This window comes from Lissotriton vulgaris, chromosome 12, assembly GCF_964263255.1.
Source record: "Lissotriton vulgaris chromosome 12, aLisVul1.2, whole genome shotgun sequence".
NCBI classification, from domain to species: Eukaryota; Metazoa; Chordata; class Amphibia; order Caudata; family Salamandridae; genus Lissotriton; species Lissotriton vulgaris.
The window spans coordinates 745917108-745938880 of record NC_141700.1 but is presented as its reverse complement, the minus strand read 5'-3'; the positions used below and the strand labels follow the sequence as shown (position 1 = coordinate 745938880).

Genomic DNA, 21773 nt, shown 5'->3' with positions numbered 1-21773 from the left:
TGATAGAGCGCCACAGGCCGCTCCCGGAAAGTCAGTGGTTGTTTCCTACGGGCTTCAGACATGATGCGTTCCTTCAGCGGGAAGTCGGGCAGGAAGGCTAAGATGTCCGGCGGGGGCGCCGATGTCTGGCGCTGTCGTCCCACTCTGTGAGCTCTATCAATGCGGATAGTAAAGTCCGCGGCCTCCCCCAGGATCTCCCGGAACAAGTCCTGCAGATAGCCCACCAGGTCGGTCCCTTCGTCCGCAGATTGCACACCACGCACACGAATGTTATTTCTCCTTGATCTGTTCTCAAGGTCCTCGGAGTGGGCCTGGAGCTCAACGCATTGTTCCCGGAGACGGAGAACGTCCTGTTGTAAGTGGACAATCTCGTCGTTCCGGCATTGGGCCGCCGTCTCCACCGTCTCGACCCGTTCACCGAGGCCCTCCACCTCTCTGCGGACCTCGCGGACCTCACTAGCCACTTCCCGCTTCAGCGTCTGGAAGTCCTCCTTAAGGGAACTGAACAGCTCTTCCATGAAAGATCTTGTGACAGGGGGTTCTCCCCCGGGCGCGTCCGCCGAGGCCCGGGAAGACCCCGGCGACGGCTGTGCTCTGTCCCGTTGCTGCTGGGCCCTGCCAAGCATATCCGGCAGGGTGCGGTCCCCCTTCCTCGAACCACCTCTTCCAGACATTCCAAGCGCCACAAGTGAAGAGCGGGCACAGTCCCGACCGCTCCGAGGAATGTCCAACCACCGGCAAGTACTCGCTATGGGGAGCTCCCGGCAAGACCGGGGACCTGCGTCACAGACGACAAAATGGCGGGCCGGGTCCGGGCACAACAGGCCGTGGGCGCCCAGTCGAGACGACAGCCGGAACTTATACTGGGGGGACCCCGGCCAACACGTTCCGCCCCAGGGAGATAGTTGTGCAGAGGCGGAGGGTGCAAGAAACTGCCTTCAAGGGACTCCGGGGGAGGCCAACGACACCGACCCCTCGAGGACAAAATGGCGGCCGGGTGGAGCCAAGCAGATCTCCCGAGCCCTGCGACACCTCCGGGCCACTCCAGAACCAGGCAATCCGGAAAGTCCCGCGACCGGGGCTGCTCGGGTACTTAGAAGAGTTGGCAGATCTGGCCCCTGTCTCAAGTCGATCGTCCTCCAGCCCCGGAACCGGGGCCCTCGTCATGTAGGAGGACACCGCCTCAAGTCCAAGCACCAGGGCACGTACTCAGAGTCCCATGCGTGGCGGGCCCCGCATCCGGCAGCCCTCCTTCGACCTCCGTCGAGCGCCGGGACGGTCTCCACCTAGATCGCCAACTTTCAGCACTAGGCCCAGCCGAGGCGTATGGACAGCACTCCGATACGCTCCGCCTCCCGGGCGCTCCGCTGTCTCTCAATCTTCAATCGGTCTTTTGAGGTGCTTCCACCGGTGCGAACAGGGGCAAAGCTGCATCAATGCGTGCACCAGGTCCTCCGCCACCCTCCTCTCAACTGCTGAGCATTAGAGGGGGAGAAAAGCTGAAGAAAAAGGGGCTCGAGCCTAGCCGGGCTGGAGGAGCTGCGGGAAGAAGCGTCCGCTCACCCCGCCATCTTGGCCACGCCCAAACGAGCCATTTTAGAAGATAAAATGACTGTACACCCTGAATGCCATTGTAAATTGTACCTATTTCCCTTCGAGCTCAACCACCCCCTCAAATCTCCCCCCCATCTACTCGCCACCAATTACCACAAGTAACAGACACTTGTTAGCCCCTTATTTGTTTCACTGGACACACATTTTTTTACGTATGATGACTTGGGACAACCTCTGCATATATTCATGGACAGTCCACAGAGAGTCTTGCCAGCAGGTCCACTGAATGGAAGGTTAGTGTAAACACAGCAAGCCAGTATTTGGAATGGACTCTCTTAGTTGGCTCAGTTTGAGCTATAACATGGTCTCATCTGTTACTAGGTAAATATATCAGTGCTCTGAGAGTTTGTCCAGACAGGATGTTTACTGGATTAACTGTACACAGAAGTAACCAAGCTGTCATGAAGAACTGAAATGCATTCTCATGCTCGGCAAATTCATACAAGAAAGGCCCACACAATAACCCCAGAAGACTAACAGCCTGATTCATGATCGGGCCGTTTTGCGAGGCTCAAATAGCGAATCATAAGGAATCGCTATTTGAGACTCGCAAAACGGTAATCATGTAGGAATCGCAATATTAATTGCGATTCCCACTGATTCCTTATTTGCGATTAGCTAATTGCTAATCGCAAATAAGGAATAACTCCCCATGCATTCCTATGGGCCAAAAGGCCCATAGGAATGCATGGGGAGTATTCCTTATTTGCGATTAGCAATTTGCTACTCGCAAATAAGATAGCGATTTAAAGGGTGCCAGGGGTGTCCAAAGGACACCCTGTAGCACCCCTTAAATGCAAATTGAAACAGGTGTTGCGCACACACATGTCCAAAGGACATGTGTGTGTGCAACATGCAACTTAGAAAAATGCTTTTAAAAGCATTTTTCTAAGTTTTTGCTATTTACCGAGAGGTCTGACCTCTCGGTAAATAGCGGCCCAAAATTGCATTTTCGCAATTTTCAAATGCTTCATGAATTGCATTTAAGGAATCTCAAATAGAGATTCCTTAAATGTAATTCCTCGCAATTTAGCGATTTAGCAATTACCGATTTTTGCATTTGGGATGCTGAATCCCAAATGCAAAAATCGCACTCGCAAAGGGCCGGATTCTCAGAATCCGGCCCTTTGCGAGCCGATTTAGCCTTCATGAATAAGGCTGTAAGAAACAAACAGAAATCTGAAAGTACTAGAGAGAATGCGGTATTGTGGCTTGTCACGTGTTCCAAACCTTGTCTTACACACAGACAAGTTACAGAAGTAGTGCATGGATGGGAAAGGTTTATATAGATGCCTTGACATAGTTTCGCAACAATTAATGACGCATTCCCACGACCCTTTTGCTCAAGTATGATTAAATGTACAGCCTGGAATGAAGCAGCATGAATGATATTGGGGGAGCCTTCGGAAAGTCATGCGCTGCTCAGGAAAACCTGCTGACAGCCTCCCCCAGCTGGCTTTAGTGCGGAGGGTGCGGAAGTGGCACTTGTTAGTTAATTGGTACTGTAGGTGACCCTGAACGATGAAAGTGCACATTCTGCCATTTGCCATCCCGGTGGTGCCAAACACGAGTCTCCTCCATTTGCATGGTCTTTGGCATGCTACAGCCATCCATGTACTGAGTGAGGCGAATGTAGGCAATGCAAGCAGCATCTATTCCGATGAGATGGACATGAGGGTTTAGAATGATGGTGTGGAATGGTTTATTGTCTTTGGACAGCGCATTTTCAAAGTAGAACCTGTGAACGTCCATTCCTTCCACTAAATTGCCCAAAGCTACAGGCTCGAAGGAAGTAAGATAGGGGTCACAGATTTGTGTGTAAGCCTCAAAGTCGTCGTTGTTGATAGCTTCAATCAGTTGTTCTGTGACTTTAATAATTTCCTGCTTACAAGCTCGCACATCTTCATCTTCAATTGTCGTGTTGACGCTCTCTCGGGATTCCTTTACTCCATCTGATTTCTTCAGTAAGCTCTTTGCTGAGAAATTTCTAGTCGCCAGCATGGTTGTCAAAATAGCCCCCTTTAGTTTCCTTCTAGCGTTGAATTTCTTCAAGCAGTCTACAGTCTCCTGTCTGTGCATCATAAAAGCCACAGTAGAGCGTTGACAGATCCATGGTGAAGTACGTTATTTGTAAAAGCTGTCCAAGTAATTCCTCCAGTGTCAAAATACATAGTTAATGGCGATTGGCTGCAAACATTTTCCATTGTATGTTTATTTGGTTCATTTTCCTTTATTTTAACACCTGTGAGACAAGACCACCTCGTTTTCGAGCCATGAGTGGTATTTTCCAATACTTGATTAAGATGAGTTGTAACACCCACTAATAGTTTTAACTCACCGGATTTACTGTGATGTTTATTTCACCATCTTTCACTTGTCCTCCATAAGAAGCCATGTTCCGTCTATATTCGCTTCCTAGCCGGTATTGTGGTAAGTCTGGCAACATATAATACATTCTAACTAGGGATGAGTGATATTTTTAACAGTGCCTTTTCAATAGGGGACTTCTGTGTTTAGATTAAACATCTAAAAACTTTCTCTACATTACCCAGTCAATTTGGTCTCGTTAACGTTTTTTTTAAGACATTAACATCTTTATAAAACACTCTTAAACCACTAGGCCTAGTTTTAATTGATTTTGGATTGTTCATTTTGCATTTAAAATGTTTGCCTGCTTACCACTACAGTTATTTGTAAAATAGTATGCACAGACTCTATTCATTAAACCTTGCACATTTACTACCATTCATGCACCCCATTCATCCACCCACCCATCCATCCATCCTGCATCCATCCATCATTCATGCATCCATTCACCCATCTATCATGCATGCATCCATCCATGCATCCAACCAACAATCATTCATCCATCATGCATCCAACCATCGTTCATGCATCAAAAATCGGATCCCTAGGGCTGCTCAGGTGGTCCCACAAGGATATTAACATATTTAAACGTTATCCGCTAATAGAATTAGCATTTTCAAAACCTTGCAAATTCACTGAAAAAACCATAGGTTTCTGGCCTTATATATATATAAGTGGAGAAGTGTGGCTCACGGTGTAGAGCAGGCAGACCCGGAAGCTGAGGTCAGACCCGGGACCAGGGTTCAATTCCCGACGCGGCAGGGTCTTGAGCTCAAATGTCCACGGACTCGATAATTCTCGCTTCGGTGCCTGCTCTAATCATGGGTTCTCACTCTGCAACTCTGGGCATTAAGCTTGCTTAATCTCCACAACGGCCCCCCTGCGGCGGGATGCCTGGCTTTCACCTTGGGGATGCCCTGTAGGGGCTATCTCACAGGGAAAAGCCAGGACAGGTTCCCAAGGCAAGCTCCGGGAAACCTCCGGGTAGCTGTGCGCTCAATAAATGCAATATTAATAATAATAATAATAATATATATATATATATAAATATATATATATATACATATATATATATATTAGCTTTTAAAAAACCAATGAAATTCACTGAAAAAACCATAGGTTATACAGTATATATAGTTAGGAATTAGCCTTTAAAAAACCAATGAAATTCACTAAAAAAAACATAGGTTTTAGGCCTTATATAGTTAGGAATGAACATATAAAAAACCATTGAAATTCCTCCTATATAGTTAGCTGGACATTTTATTGATATAAAACCAGTGAAATTCGACATATAGTTAGTTGCACTAACTATATATTTCGCGCATCCGCAATCCAATGCTGATGATGTCACATATTACATCATTCATGACATGGTCAGTGACATCACTGATGACATCACTGATGACAGCTCATTTAACAGCAATAATCACGCCACTGATGATATACTTCATGTGATAATACAATGCACCTCCTTACACGCTAATACACCTAGTGTAAAATACAGAGTATCATTTTGGAAACTATTGACACACCAATACCATTTACTACATACCCACTCACTGATTCCTACGTCTACATGCACATTCATTCATTCACCCATAAGGTCATTCGTACATACTGTCACTCATCATTGCAACACTATCATATGCACTCATACACCTATGCAGACACTCACACACTGCCACTCATCCATGGAGTTTAAAAAAGTAAAGTAGTTCTTTATTGTTGGTTAATTAAAACCATTACAATATATACAATTCCACAATGTTTAAAATGAACATTTTTTTTTTTTTTTTAAGTTTGAAGTTTATTAAGGTATAAAGAGGAAATAACAGGGCATGAAGAGACAATCAGAAGTTATAAAAAGCAATAAAACTCTCTTACATCAGAAAAATATTTGATCAAAAAAGGATGTGAAACAAAACCAATGGAATTCAAAATTGCAGAAATATTGAGGGTGGGGAAAAAACATGAGAGGCATACATCATAGAAGTGATAACAAAGAAAAAGAAATTAAGATGCATTAATAAATTTACAAATATTGAGATAAAACAATTCACGGTGGTTTTTGAACTTCAACAGAACGCGGTGGAGAAAGGGGGGAGGGCCTGGTAATTCTAGATAAATATTCGGTGAGGGGAAGCCATAAAAGGTCACGTTTAATTGCTAAAGAAATAGGGGAGACAAAATTAGTGTCTAGGCGGTGATTGAAACAAACTGCGTTCCACCATGCAGAAAAAGAAACATCCTTAGCTTGTTTCCAATGTGTTGTAATATGATGGAAAGCGATGGCTATCAGGAGATCAAGTAATTTGTGTTTATGGTGGGATCCAGAAAGGTCAGGGGAAAGGGAGCCTAGGAAAATCTGAAGGACAGAATAGGGGATAGTGAGTTGAAAAAGTTTTTGTATTTGAGACCAAACTAGATGCCAGAAATGGAGAATGGGAGGGCATTCAAAGAGCATGTGTTTCAAATCAGCCAAAGGGCAGGGACAGGACCAACAAGTGGGAGAAGTGTCTGGAGAAAAAGAAGACAAAATTGCGGGAGTGTATAATGTACGATTATAGATAAAAAATAAGGTTTGGGTAGTATTGGCAGCTCTAGATGTACTTAGAATTTTAGACCAAACTTTATCCCAGAGACTAGGGGGCCATGTTTGAGACAAATCCTTCTCCCACGCCAACTCAACCTTGGATTTAGTGCGATCTATAGGTGTTTGAAGGGATTTATAAAGAAAAGATGCAGAAGGGGATTGGTCGAGAGCATTTGAAATGGAAAAATGGAGTTTAGGAATAGTGTTGGTGGCGGGGAGAGAGGAAAGATATTGGGTAAGGGAGGGAAGAAGAGATAGATATTGTTTGCGAGACGAGGAAGGTAATGAAAATTGGGTTTGAAGTAAGTGGAAGGAGAGAGGGGAGGAGTCAGAGATGAGTTGAGATATCCATTTTAAACCACGAGAGTGCCAAGATTTCCAGTAGATTGAACGATTTTTAATTTTAAGAAGTTTATTATGCCAAATAGGTTGGGAAGAAGTAGAAGAAGCGGAGGGGTAGGTGGATATTAAATATGGCTGAAGAAGAGAACGAGTATGAGAAATGATGGGAGATCGAAGAGAGGTGACGCCAGAGGAAAAGGAAAGAACTTCATTAAAGTCATAAGGGTGAAGGAAAGATGATTCCAATGTCAGCCAAAGCGGAGGATAATATGGAGTATCCGAAGAAATCCAACGTAAGGCTTGTTTCAAGGAGAAAGCAGTATGATATGATTTAAAATTGGGGAATTTGACTCCGCCTAAAGATTTGTCTTTCTTTAAAGCAGAGAGGGCTATTCTGGATTTTTTGTCTTTCCATAAAAACTTCAATAAGATAGAATCTATTGATTTAAAATGATGATTGGGGATGCGAATGGGAATCATAGAAATAGTGTATAGGACCAAAGGGGCTAGCATCATTTTTATGGAATCCAGACGACCCCACCAGGAAAGAAAGAGAGGGTTCCAACGATTGATGGAAGAAGTGAGCTTAGTAGAAAGGGATTCAAAATTAAATTTGAGGGTGTCAGAGAGACGAGGGGCGAACCAAACACCTAGGTATTTAATCTTAGAGGGTTGCCAGGAAAACCCGGAAGAATCAAATAGATGTTTAAGACATAAGGGATTCAGGGGTAGTATTTCACATTTGTCCGTGTTAAGCTTATAGCCAGATACATTAGAAAAAGCGGAGACTTGGTTTAGGAAGGAAGGTAGGGTTGTTTGAGGGTCGGAGCAGTAAAATAAAATATCGTCAGCGTACACCGATAGTTTAATTTGTTGTTGTTGGGGGCCATATTGGAAACCGGAAATGTTCTCGTCACGTCTAATTTTGGTTAAAAAGGGTTCTAAAGCTAGAATAAACAAAAGAGGAGATAGAGGGCATCCTTGACGAACTCCCCTTTGGAGGGGAAAATAATCAGAAGTGAAGCCGTTGGCAAAGATGGAGGCATGGGGACTAGAGTAAAGTAAAGAGATAAGGGAAATGAATTTAGGTGGGAAACCGAACCAACGAAGAGCTTGGAACATAAAATCCCAGTTGATTCTGTCGAAAGCCTTCTCGGCATCAAGAGAAATGGCAGCCAATGGGGAAGTAAGGGAAGAGGCTCTACTTAAAATGTTAAAGAAAACACGAGAATTGTCTGTTGACAGACGACCTTTAACGAACCCAGATTGTTCCGGACCTATAAGTTCTGGCAATAGAGGATCTAATCTAAGAGCTATGATTTTGGCAAAAATTTTATAATCTGTGTTGACCAGGGAGATAGGGCGATAATTTTTGCATAAAGTATGATCTTTGTCTGGTTTGGGTATTAAACAGATTAAGGCGTCTTGGAAAGTTCCTCGAGAGGAACCAGAATCAGCAAATGACTGAAATAACAGGAAAAGTTTAGGGAGGAGGAGGGAAGAGAAATGATTATAGAATTCAATGGTGAAACCGTCAGGACCCGGGGCTTTACCTTTACGTAGGATTGAAACGGCATGAGAGATTTCAGAGGGGGAGATGTCTAGATTTAGTGGTTGAAAGTCAACATGTGCAGATTGTGGGGAAGGAATATCTCGAAAATAAGCAAGGAGGTCATCAGGAGCAGGGATAGATTCAGGAGTGTATAGGTTTTGGTAGAAGGAGACAAATTGAGCTAATATGTCCTTATCTTTGAAGAAGGAAGTACCGGTTGGACCCTGTAATGATTCAATCTTTGTTCTTTCTTTGCGTATTTTAAGGTAATTAGCTAACAGTTTACCCATTTTGTTCTGTCCCCCGTAATAACGGGAATTACATTTAAGGAGAGTGTTTGATGCCGCATTAGTGGTAAATTTATTGAATTCAATTTTGGCAGAGATAAGTTCGTTAAGTGAGGAGTCAGAGGAAGAGTTATAGTAGGAGTATTCAAGTTTTTTAATTTTATCTAAAAGTTGAGTTGATTTGGTGATTGATTGTTTTTTCTTTTGAGAGACAAAATCAATGATAAAACCTCTAGCAGCTGCTTTGAAGGAATCCCACACCGTAACAAAGGAAGACCCAGGGAGATGATTGAGAGTAAAAAATTCAGAGGTAAAAGCTGTAAATTTAGTGGAGAAAATGGGGTCTAGGAGTAAGGAGTTATTAAATCTCCAACGTCCTGAGTGAGGAGAGAAGGGAATAAGGTCAATATCAACAAAAACGGGAGCATGGTCTGAGATTAGAATGGAACCGATGTCCGAATGTGTGACCAGTTGTGCTAGGGGTTTGCTAAGGAAAAGGTAATCAATACGGGATTGGGAATGATGGGTGGGGGAATAGAACGTGTACTCTTTAAGGTCAGGGTTACATAGTCTCCAAATGTCTACTAAAGCATAATTCTGAAGAGAGGCAATAAATTGAGAGTGCATCTTAGAGGGAATAAACTTAACTTTGGAATTCCTGTCAAGAAAGGGGTCCAGAACTTGATTGCAATCACCACCAAAAATAACATATTTCTCATTAATTGTTACTAATTTGTCAGAAATAGCAGGCCAAAATAATTTATCAATACCTGTAGGAGCATATACATTGAAGATAACAATAGGAATTTTATCAATAAGAAGGTTAGTAACAACCCAACGGCCATTGTCATCATTTTCATGGGAGACAACTGAAACATTTAACTTTTTATGACATAAAATAACAGTGCCATTTTTCTTACCTAAAGCAGGAGAATGAAAGACATGTCCTACCCAGCAACGCTTAAGTTTATTAGCCTCCTTATCAGAAAGGTGAGATTCTTGGAGGAGAGCTATATCAGCTTTGAGGCGTGTCAAGTGGGTTAGGACACGTTGACGTTTAATGGGGTTATTTAACCCCTTAACATTCCAAGTAACTACTCGGAATTTGTAACTTCAGTAGAATGGTGTGAAAGAAGATATAATGAAAAGTGAATATGAAAAGAAAGAGAACAGTAATAGGCATGTAAGAAACATGAGGTGGAAGAGAAAGAGAGCAAAAGAGAGGAAAGAGAATGGAGGAAAGAGACAGAAGAGAAAGAGGTGAAAAAGGGGGAAAGAGAAAGAGAACAGTAAAGAATAGAGAACAAAGTGTGTATACAGAGTAATAGCATAACAGATAAAAAGAGATCAAAAAAGGACTGAGGGATGACGACGCCAGAAGAGGACGACATCAACAACGGAGACTCACATCGTCGAACACTTGAGGAACCAGCGAAGGAACGAAGTGGAGGGAAATACGAATACACCGGGATGAGGAAACACGGGAAAAGGATCTGTAAGAAGGTAAAAAAAGAGGAAGAAAATATTAAAATACACATGGTAAAAGTAATAAAAAGTAACATAAGAATATGGATGAGATAGACAGGGGTGGAGAGCACTTAGTCAGACACGGGGATCAGAAACAATGAGAAAACATGGCAAAAAACAGACAAAACAGATCAAAATGGTCAGACGGGTCTTGCAGTGTCCATGCTTTCGGCTTCATAGCGACGCAGGAACTCTTCAAGGACGAGTGGATCTTCAAATGTAGTAGTTCGTTCTTTGTAGGTGACCTTGAAGAGGCATGGATGTAATAGCCCATATCTGGCGCCAAGGGCTCTCAAACGAGGTCTCAAATCCAGGAACTGCTTCCGACGGTCGGCTGTGATCTTGGCAACATCTTGAGAAAGGTATAATCTGCGGCCTTCCCACATAACTTGTTTTTTAGCCTTTACTGCAGAAAGTACTTGGAGGAGATCAGTGTATTGAAGGAACAGCATGATGACACCTCGAGGTTTATCAGAAACTTTCGGGCCAAGTCTGTGCGCACGTTGAATATTTAGAGAGGTGGAAGGAGGAAGGTCTAAGATTTTTGGTAGAAAAGTTTGAAAGAAGACTGTTGGATTAGACCCCTCTGTAAGTTCCGGAAGATTATAAAGGCGTAGGTTGTTCCTCCGGTTGCGATTTTCCAACTCCTCCGACTGTCGTTTTAGGAGGGAGACATCTTTTTCCAAGAGCGAAATTTTTGCATGTGAGGTATGAAGAGTCTCAGTCGATTGTTCCACCAAAAGAACCCTAGATTCCAACGTGGACCACTTGTCATGGAGAAATTGTAAGGTTTTAGTAGTTTCGGCCATGAAGGGTTTAAGTGCTCGAAGTTCCTCCAGAATAAGATCCATTGAAGCAGAATTTGATGATGAACCTGGAGATGGAGGATCTTTTTTTAAACGCTTCGTTGAACCAGGTTGTATAAGCTTACTAGTTGAAGTATTTTTAGGAATAGCGCCGTGAGTAGCGTTAGGTTTGAGAGAAGTGGGATCATCCATATTAGGAGTTGTGGAATGAGAGTCTGAGGAAAGTTGTGGCTTGTTTTTTGATGCTGTGAGCTTGAGAGTACGGAGTTTCCCCATAGAAGGCAGGAGAAGTAAATACAATGTCACCACAATGGGTTGATGAGAAAAATGTTGTAAATAGGAAGCAAAAGGTGATTTTTATAGTGGAAGGCACCAAAAAACGTGTATTTGCTGCACGAAAAATGAGGAAATGCAAGAAAAACAGTTAATTAGAGCAGTCAATAAAATATAGAACCTTTCCTCAGGTATAGCCAATAGATTTTCGTGGATATAAACTATCACCTCATGTCATGTCAGAGAGTTTGACAAGGAGGCGCTGAATGCAGCTGGAAAGTTCAATGAGCGTTATGCAAAGCAGCGCTCCGCCTTATTATGAGGAGATTATCATCTTCAGTCATGAGGAAACATCGATGAAAAATGAGGAGTGAAAACTGATATTAAAGCCAAGAACCAGCATGAAAGTCACAGACTGTATGTATCAGAGCAGGAAAGGGCGTTTTAAAGGTAATTGGCCGGTGTAAATAGCAACCGCATTGCACATGCTGAGGTAGAGAAGCGGCGCTCGTTGTAAAGGAAGCGCGCGGCAAGTGCAGAAAATGGCGGCCGCCGGGGAGCTGAAGAGCGTCACTTACGGAAGATATGCATTCCGTCGGAGTAGAGAAATGCTGCTCGGTTCTCCTTGTTCAGCTCACGTTCCGACGCACAAAAATATCATTTGCGCTCACCAAGGACCGGTGGGAGCGGAGAAAGTCGCCGGCTCCGGTGCTCGACTTGCGGAGCTCCGGTGCTAAGCCGCCATCCTGTGCGGCGTTCAAGCCACGCCCCACAAAATGAACATTTAAGTAAATAAAAGAGAAAAGGTATGTATTCTAAGTGTCCAAAAGACTGACGTGAGTTTCAGTGAAATTATTCAAGACACAAATTGTCTTTGGAAACAGGGTTCTTAAGTCAAGATGAAGGTCGGACCTGTGACAATAGGTCTTGTTTTTTCACGAAACTGTCCAGGAATTTAACTGATCTACAAATCAGTTGAGGATCCGCAGTGCATAAGATTTGGATTATCGCAGTCCGGCAGGTACGAACTCCTTGCTCGTTGAGCTTGTCCTTTAACCAATACCGCCGACCTTGATACATAGCCGGACAGATGCAAACTATATGAATAATGTCTTGTTTACCTGCGCCACAGAGGTCACATTCCGTTGATTCTTGTGGTTTCCATTTTGGTTGATCAAATCTTGTCGGGAGGTTACCCAGCCTTAATTGAAGAAATTTACATTTGATAAAGAACGAGAAGGCCATGTCAAAATAAGCTGCTGGTATGGGCTTTATGTATGATTTGATTGTCATCCAGGCGTGGGTCCGGGCGCTGAAGGTTATTTTATCGTTGAGAAGCGAGTGTTTCTTGGCGATCCTCACGACCGCTTGTTTGAATGAAGAAACTGGCAGTTTTGTTCCCCACAGTGGTCCCAGCTCGGTTGTGTCCAGTGAGAGTTTTAGGTACTTTGCGTGCTCGGAGCTCGGGTTTGTGTGGATTGCTTCCCACAATGCCCCATTCATTTTGTTCTCCTTGTTCCTCCAAACGTTGTACCAGAATTTGATAGCCTCATATTTTTTCAGTAGTACTTGTGATTGTAATCCAAATTCAAGTCTTACTTGCGCTGGTGAAGAGCTGTTCGGTAGGGAAAAGACCCGTTTATAGACTTTAGTTTGTATTTTGTCTATGAGAGTAGCACTTTTCCCATGATGTAATACACTCCCATATGCTATTGTGGGTAACAGCTTTGATTTCATTGCGGTTAGCAAGGGGGAGACAAGAGGACCTTTTTGCTCTGCTGCCAAACTAGTGAAAGCGTGCAGTAAGGTGGACCCTTTTTTTTCCATGTCCTTAAAATGCACTTGAAAATTGAGGCGGTTGTCTAAATGTACCCCCAGGTACTTGTAGCTGTTTACCACTTCCAGTTGATCATTGTTTATTCGGAAGCTTGGTGAAGTTTTGCGTCGTCGCGTTATGAGCATTACCTTTGTTTTCCTGATGTTTATGGTTAACAGGTTCTTTTTTGTGTAGACGGACATGTCATGCAGTAGGCGTTGGAGGCCAATTTTTGTTTGGCTCAGCAATACCACGTCGTCCGCGTATGATAAGTGCGTTACACGGAGGCTACTTAACCGGGGAGGATGTGCGTTGACCTTGTCCAGGCTTTCTGTCAGATCACCCATAAATAGATTAAATAGATGTGGGGCCAAAACACATCCTTGCTTTAGACCATCGGCAGTGTTGATCTTCCGGGTTAGGCAGTGCCCGTTGTCAATTTTTACCTGCATCCAGGTGTCAGTGTACAGGTTAATGATGGGCAAGAGAATTGAGTCCGGTAGGCCCAGTTTTTTTAGTTTTGCCCAAAGCAATTGCCTGTTGACGCGGTCAAATGCCGCCTTGAAGTCCACAAAACAGGTGTAGAGCTCCTGGCGGTTCTGTAGGCTTTTCTCTGCGATCAGGCATAGGGCCATAGCATTCGTCATTGTTCCCATGCCACGGCGGAACCCAGACTGATTCAGTGGTATTTTGTTGTTCTTATCTGACCATTGGGCCAGGTCTGCTAGTATCATTGACGCGTAGTATTTTGCTTCAGCGTCGATGAGGGCGATCAGACGGTAGTTTTTTGGATCTTTACGGTCTCCACCTTTATAGATTGGAGTTATGATCGCCCCCCTCCAGCTCTCAGGGATACCACCTGTGTTGTTTACTGTTCGGAAGAGCAAATCGAATTTACTGGCCCAGTACTGTGGGTCCTCCTTGTAAATGGCTTGCGGAACGCCGTTTGGACCAGGGGCGCATTCTTGCCTACTTTTCTTGATTATTTTTAATATGCTTTGCTCTTCGTCTTGCCTGGTGTGTGGTGCCAAGTTTTCCACAGTTTTTAGGCGGTCCCCTTGATGGACTTGGACAATGTGTTCTCCCACTGATTTAACTGTTACTTTGCTAAGCAAAGTTGCCGGTGTCATCCAATTATTTATTGAAAATGTATCCATTATATGTTGGGTCCATTCCGGTTCGGTTATACAGGTCATACTTATTGGTTGAGCTGTCTGGTTTACGGAGTTAACTTGTAACCAGAACGCCCTAGAGTCTGCTCTCTTTATATTATGCAGTAATTTAGACCAGAATTCATTTACAAGATTTTGCTTTTCAGTCCATATTAATTTCTTATATTGTTTCCTGGCCTTACGTACTGCTTCCCAAAGGCTGGAATTTTGGGTTTGACCATGTACTCGATGCGTTAATTTTTTCAAGTGCCTCCTTAATGATCGTGCTGAGCTATCGAATCTGATGTTAAATTTGAGAGGAGTTTTGGTTTTGTTGTTTGTACTGGTCCTCGGGAGTTGTTTCAAATAGTCACTCCAAATTTCTGGGCTCAGAACGTTCTCTATAAGGAGCGCTTGTAATAAGTTCTTAGCATCATTGGCTATTTGAGGGAGGGATTTGCTCGTCCACTTAAGCCGCTTCAAATTAATAGTAGTGGTGCTGCCTGGTAGCATGGGCGCTGGTGCATGTTTGGTTATGCCCGTCCTAATCTCAAGATGTTGCATTGAATGGTCACTGTCCAAGGAACAAATTATGTGGAAGTCTTGTACTTGACTTAACAGGGGTAATGTGACTAACGTGTAGTCCAGAATGGAGCTTGTGTTGTGACCTGTGTAGGTCATGGAGGGGGGGTTGTCTTGGTTAGATCTTCCATTTAGTACCCTAAGGCCAAGATTTTCTAGATCCCACATGAATTGTTTGCCCTCCTTGTCCCTCTTCCTGACTTGAGGAATCACCTGCGGCACAACATTCCAAAATTCATTAGCTGTGTTGATGTTAGTTTCATCTTCTGATTCTTGAAGCAGATTAGAGTTAAAATCACCAGTGAGAATTATCTCCCAGTTAGGGTGTTCCAAACGCAGGTTTGAGACCACTGTTATTATACGTTGGAAGAGTGCTTTTTTGGGAGTTTTTTTTGGATTAACATAAGTGTTTATTAAAATTAAAGTTCTGTTTATGGCCCTTATCGTGCTTTCCAGTTTTAGAATTTGCATGTCCGCCGTTGTTGCAGCCAGTTGTGATGCTTTGATGTTTAAGGCTGTTGAAATATAGATGGAGAGGCCCCCACTAGCTCGCCCGAAGCGTTGAGAGCGGGTCGCACTTACATGGTAGCATAGCCGGCCTGGTATGTCAATTGGCTCGATTAGCCACGTTTCTTGTAGGGCTATTATTGCGTATGGAGCCCAGGTGGCAGCTTTGCCATTTTTGGTTACAATGTCTTTTGCGCCTGCAATATTCCAAGAGAGTACCTTTATGACTTGTCTTTCAGTGTTAGTTGACTTGCGGGAGATTCAATTGGGGGATGTCGATTGCGGCCATAGGTGCTCAAACTCAGTTACTTCGGGTCCCCTAGCACCATGAAGGACTGAGCGCGTTGGTCGGTTCGTCTGTACTTGATTTACGATCTCGTGGCTCCTTTTTAGGAGCGGGGACGGATACGCTGCCTTGGCCACTTCCTTCAGAACGATTCCCCATTTCTTAAATTTAGCCATCTCTGACAGAATGTGGGTCACTATACTTGCGTCCCTCCATGTTGTAACCGTGCATTCTTTTTTTGCCTCGTCATTCATTGTTGTAAACTCAACCGAGAGAAGATCTGCTGAGGTGAGGTGACCAAGGCTTGGGATTGCTGATGTTAAACGAAGTATGTTCCCTCGGTTTAGGTAATCTTGTGAGCCTTGTAGTTCATATTCGGGGATAAAGAGAAGTTTCCCTATGTTAGTGGTTTCCTCCTTTATCATTTGCAAATTGTCACAAGTTTTAACGGTTTGACGTTGTTTCGTTTGCATGCGACTTCCAGTGTCTATTATGGTAACGGTGTGATGGTTTTTGATTAAATTAAGTGCACCATTCTGGAGTCGTATTTGTGGTATAGTTAATGTTTTTGCTTCTTGTTCCACACTTGTTGTTTGCCTCATTGCTGCTAAGCACTCATTTGCGTCAACCGGATTCTCAGGGTGGTCTCTTCCCCTTACTTTGTTTGTTGTTTCAGCATTAGCTGCCTTTATGTCAGTGGGGAAGGTAACTTTGATGAGTTCCAAATTTTTCCTATTAACGTTTGTTACCAGTTGCCTGTCAGTTTCTATGTCCGCACTGGTGGTGGTGGTAAAAATTGTGGATGCCATGCCGTTATTGATTGATTTTTTGGTAACCTGACTGTAAAGCCTGTAATTACCAGATTTGCCATTGTTTTGCTCTTTCTCTAGTATTAGGTGCCGCTTATTTGTACTCTGCAGACTAGGACTTTGTGTTGAGGCAAGATCAGGTTTATCTAGTTTGAATTGACAAGTCATTAATGGCATACTTGATTGATCTTCAAGGCTGACTCCTTGTTCAAAGGAGGAACTTGATCCAATAGAATTACATTGGTCAGTAATTGGAAGGTTCCCTGTATCCAAGACTTTTGGGGAGGTGACTACTGCTGCATGTAGGGGTCTGCTGGACAGATTTTTCTGTGCTTGTTTGCTAAGAGTTTCTGTCCTGCAGTCAGGTTCATTCTTCTGATCGTTATATTTTTTGTCTTTCATTATCGTCAACTGTGGTGAATCATTTTTGGTGACACTCCAGTTTTTTATTTTTGATTTGGCTTGATCAAAAATGGGAAAGTTTGCTATGCTCTGTTTATTTTCAGGTTCGCATCTAGGTTGTTGATTTCTGTTTTTTCTGGCCCTTTTTTTCTGGCGTTTGGTGAGTCTTGTCCCATTGTCAATATTGGTAGTTTGATCGATTGTGGGGTTTTTAGTGGTGGTGGGTTGACCTGTCAAAAGAATGTTGGATTTTACATTTGTGGTACCCATTCCTTCGTCTATTATTATGCCTGAGTTGATTTGATTATCATTTCCTTCTGTCGGCTGTTGTAGAGGAACAGCTTTGTGAGCTGCCTCTACGTTCCTAGACTTGCTTGCGTCGCTTGGTTGGGTCACTTGATGGTCAAAGGAGATCAAATCGCCACTTAGTTGAATATTGTTAGTAGGTTGACTTGCCTGCTTGCATTCCTTCAGGATATCCTTTAGTAGGTGCGGCCTATCATCCATGGAGTTACTCACACACCTACTCAGTCCTGTAAAGAATCAATCACACTTTGATTTCTTCATCTATACAGTTAAACACAGAACAGCTTACATTTTCACAGATATACTAACACATACTTACTCACTTATACAATCAAATCCTTCATCCATACTCTTATACATCCTCTCATTCTTCAATATGTAAAACATATTTAAACTTTACAAAAACACACAGACACTGGATGATGTCATCAGTGATGTCATCAGTGATGTCACTGACCATGTCATGAATGATGTAATATGTGACATCATCAGCATTGGAGGAATTTCAATGGTTTTTTATATGTTAATTCCTAACTATATAAGGCCTAAAACCTATGTTTTTTTTGTGAATATATATATATATATATATATATATATATATATATATATATATATATATATATATATATATATATATGTAAACAGTGGCAAGTGCTTGTTTGGATTGTTTCTCATGAACTGGGGAACCGCTGAACCACCGCTCTCCGCAACCGGTACTTACCTCAAGTTGAGAATTGGTTGCCGTTGCACTCAAGACAGTGTATACCGATACACACCGATTAATGTAAGTGTATTGGGTACTTACTTACGACAAAATCGTTGTATAATAAGAATATTAAAATAACCTACTGGTTTAATCAGGGGGAGGTGCATTTTGCATCTGACGTATTAGATATCATTTATGTGACAGGCTAAGGTGCGCTGTTTTTTATGGTGTTTAGTCGGTGACTACGTAATAAAAATAACAGGCTGTTAAAAACAACAGGTCTTCAATTGGGCTGCATTTAAATATTAATGAAATGCAGACTTATGTATAGTAACTCAGACTACCAATCTGATTGCAGATTTGTTTTCATATCGGATACTCGAACGGAGTATCTACGGTCAAGGGCCCGGCTGGGTTGGAAATATCACCAGCTGAGCGGTGAGCTTTTATCCTTTTTTACCTCACATTCTCACTACTGTATTTTTCTTGCCTGAGCAATGGCTATATGACAAATAGTGATGAGATTTTTTCCTTATGTTGTGTGTTTATTTTCCTTTCGTGTTGATAATTAGACCTTCTGACTGGAACACAGCCATCTAGGTATGTGACGGATACATTCTGAGGCTCAGAGTTTCTAGACTATTCACAGATTCACTAAGCATGAAGTATGACTGAATCGAACACTAATAGTTCACTTCTCAAATAGAGACTCCGTCTCTTAATATAAATATTTCTATTACACCCACCTGTGAATACACAAAATCACCATTGAACTGCACGGTTAGAGATAATAGTGGTAAACCTTACACTTACGACACGGATGTGTTGGGGTGGCACTCTAGAATCACAGATGCATTGCTGTACACTGGTAGTAGCAACTACTGAGCATGCAAGACCATGTAACTGGGTCTTATGGTATAATGTAACTGTGTGAGATACATGCTCCATTGTCAACTTTTGTTCATTTCAGCCCTGAGGAATCGCGAGTGCGATGAAACACGTGTCGGCTGGCTGTTTGCAACATTAAAGACTCCAAGATTTACCTATTGAGAGTTCTTTTGTGTAGATAATTCTGTCATTTTGTCATTTTCTTGGTTAAATTTTGTTACTTAACATTGTATACACTGTCTTGAGTGCAACGGCAACCAATTCTGTTCTTGTAGGGGTAGTTTTCTTTCTACTCAACTGAGTGGTTCAAGGTTTTTCCACTCGCCGTCTTGCACCTGAATAGTCAGCAAGTCTATACTGATGTGCGCATATATAGGCAGTGCACCCGGAGCTTAACTGACCAAAAGCCTTCCTAACTTGATAACTTACCTCAAGTTGGTCCGTGACTTCACGAGGGGACATCATGCACTGGTGCGATGCTCCGACGATCAAGTTGCGGTTGGCGGGGGGTGCAAGGTCAGGCCAGCAGGTTTTGCTACAAGTAACATCCAGGTGCGAAGCGAAGAGGAGGCAGACACCGCCCACTTGGGAGAGTACAGACGCTGAGTGACTGCCTACGCGAAACTCGGAGTACTGAGTTTCGAGATGCTCCCTTGTGCCTGCCAGATGACTACAACCAATCGCAGTAAGCCAAGCTGGTTTTAAGTGGACATTGGTCAGCATTCGTAATTTTAGGCATTCGAAAAAGTCTTCCGACGAAGCGCGTCATGCCCTGAAAGCTGAATAAAACCGAGTTGGACCTGTCTACCTGTGTGGCTCTTTCTTCCTGTGAGAGAGGAGGATTTGGATATATATATATATATATATATATATATATATATATATATATATATATATATATATATATATATATATACTAGCAGCCCGCCCCGTTGCCGGGGGCAGAAGGGGGCTGGGGGCAGCATTTTAGGCTTCTGTGCACTCCCGCCCGCTCCGACATTGCCTAGACCGCCTCCCGCCTCCCGCCCGCCTCCCTCCCGCCTCCTGCCTCCCGCCTCGCCGCCCGCCCCGAAATTGCCGAGACCGCCTCCTGCCTCCCGCCCGCCTCCCGCCTCGCGCCTCCCGCCCGCCTCCTGCCTCGCCTTTGCCTTACCTGAGCCGCCGCTCCTCCCCGCGCTCCGGACTTCACCACCACTCCTCGCCGCTCGTCACCGCTCCTCCCCGCCTGTCGTCATCATGCACGCCTAGGTCGCGGTCAGCGCTACGTCGCGGCCGGCGCTGGTTTTAGGGGACTACTTTCTTTTTACATTTTAATTTTTTAATTTACGTTTTATTTTTATTTTATGTTGCCTATGTCCATCTACACACCCTGAGGATTCCAACAATGTATTGGGTGTGTGGATTGGCGCTGTGGTTCCCGAGTTTACCTTGCCAAAAGGTTTCTGTTCTCTCTTTATAATAGTAGTATATATATATATATATATATATATATATATATATATATATATATATATATATATATATATATGAATTCATTCATCTCCTCCCTTCGGATTTGATAGAACAGGACACAGCGGGGCATCGTTTTTCAAACTTTTATTCACAGGCTAGCATGACCGGTTTCGGCAATACGACTTTTTCAAATGCTCAAAGTCCCGACATCATCTTTCCCACTCCTTATGTTTTGTTAGCTCCGCCTTACCCCGTGGTGGTTGGCTCACTGCACTTACGAAATCCTTTGCGAATAACAGGGGACTACCAGTCCCAAAATGCCGCTAAAGTGATGTCTCCGTGCAGCGGGTGGGAAACTTGACGTGCTTTACATTTAAAAAAATCTTCATTCAAGCCCCATGCTTTCATCCGCCTTCAAAGATAGTCTCTCCAGGCGCAATCCAGTGACAGCGTCTCGGTGTGGTGGAGGGCCAGGCAATTAGTCCGCTACTACGGTTACCGTCAGGTTTGTTTTCCCATGTCACCTGCATTCTGGGACTGGTAGTCGCGGTACATCATGTGACTGACCAGGGACATTTGCGATAGGTATTCGTGCCAGCAGGGGTGGGACGTGATACTATATCAGTGGAAATTGCCGCCATCTGAAGCATCTACACCCGTGGCGCTGAAGAAGGCTAATCCTAAGCCGAAATGCATTCGCCTTACAGCGGGTGATACAAACTTGTCTTACCTGCTGTTCATGGAATAAATGCTGTTCCTACCTGTTCCCTCTTCACTCTCGTCGTGTGAGGAGGTGATGGATCATATATATATATATATATATATATATATATATATATATATATATATATATATATATATATATATATATATATATATATATCACAACCATCCATCCAACTCCAGAGAAAATGGTGCGTTCTCAGCCTGGGGAAAGAGCATTTAAAAAATAACATTCCTAAGTGAATTCATAAATAATAATAGTATGACGCCAAAGCTCTCAAAGTTATGCAGCCCACCCAATATTTACTAAAAATTAAACATACTTTAAAAGACGTGCTCATTGTTTCATTTATGAAAGCCGGAAACCCACAAAAATCTGTGCAGGAATTGTTGCAACAGTTCCAAGTATGGATAAAATTGACACTGTAACTTAGTCCAAACCTACAGTAATGTTCCTTTGAAGGGCTGCAACCTTAATGTATGACTGGAAATGTGGGCAATAGTTATCCAAACCTCCTGTGCGAGAAGCACGCGATGTGATAAAATCATGGGCACACATGAGGGGCCGAAGAAGACTGATGAGAATAAAATTCGATTGCCACACCAACCTCGCCGCTTAGCTGTCAGCATCCACGGTGCCCAGGTCCCAGAGTGCCACGGTATCCTGGGTAAGGCATTTCTTGACACAGAGTTCAGATATGCGAGCTGGTAGTTGAAGAACCGCCCGCTTTGTCCTCCGAGCCTCCACAAAGTCATCCTCAATCCACTTCCCGGTGCATTC

At 43.3% G+C, this 21773-nt stretch overlaps 1 protein-coding gene and 1 pseudogene across 1 annotated transcript in view; both read right to left on the bottom strand.

Annotated features, from left to right (window-relative positions):
• LOC147678550 (extracellular calcium-sensing receptor-like) overlaps positions 1–21773 on the bottom strand; it is a 165163-nt gene that overhangs the window by 72153 nt on the left and 71237 nt on the right. The window lies entirely within an intron of this gene.
• LOC147678551 (calcium/calmodulin-dependent protein kinase type II delta chain pseudogene) lies at positions 3084–3726 on the bottom strand (annotated as a pseudogene).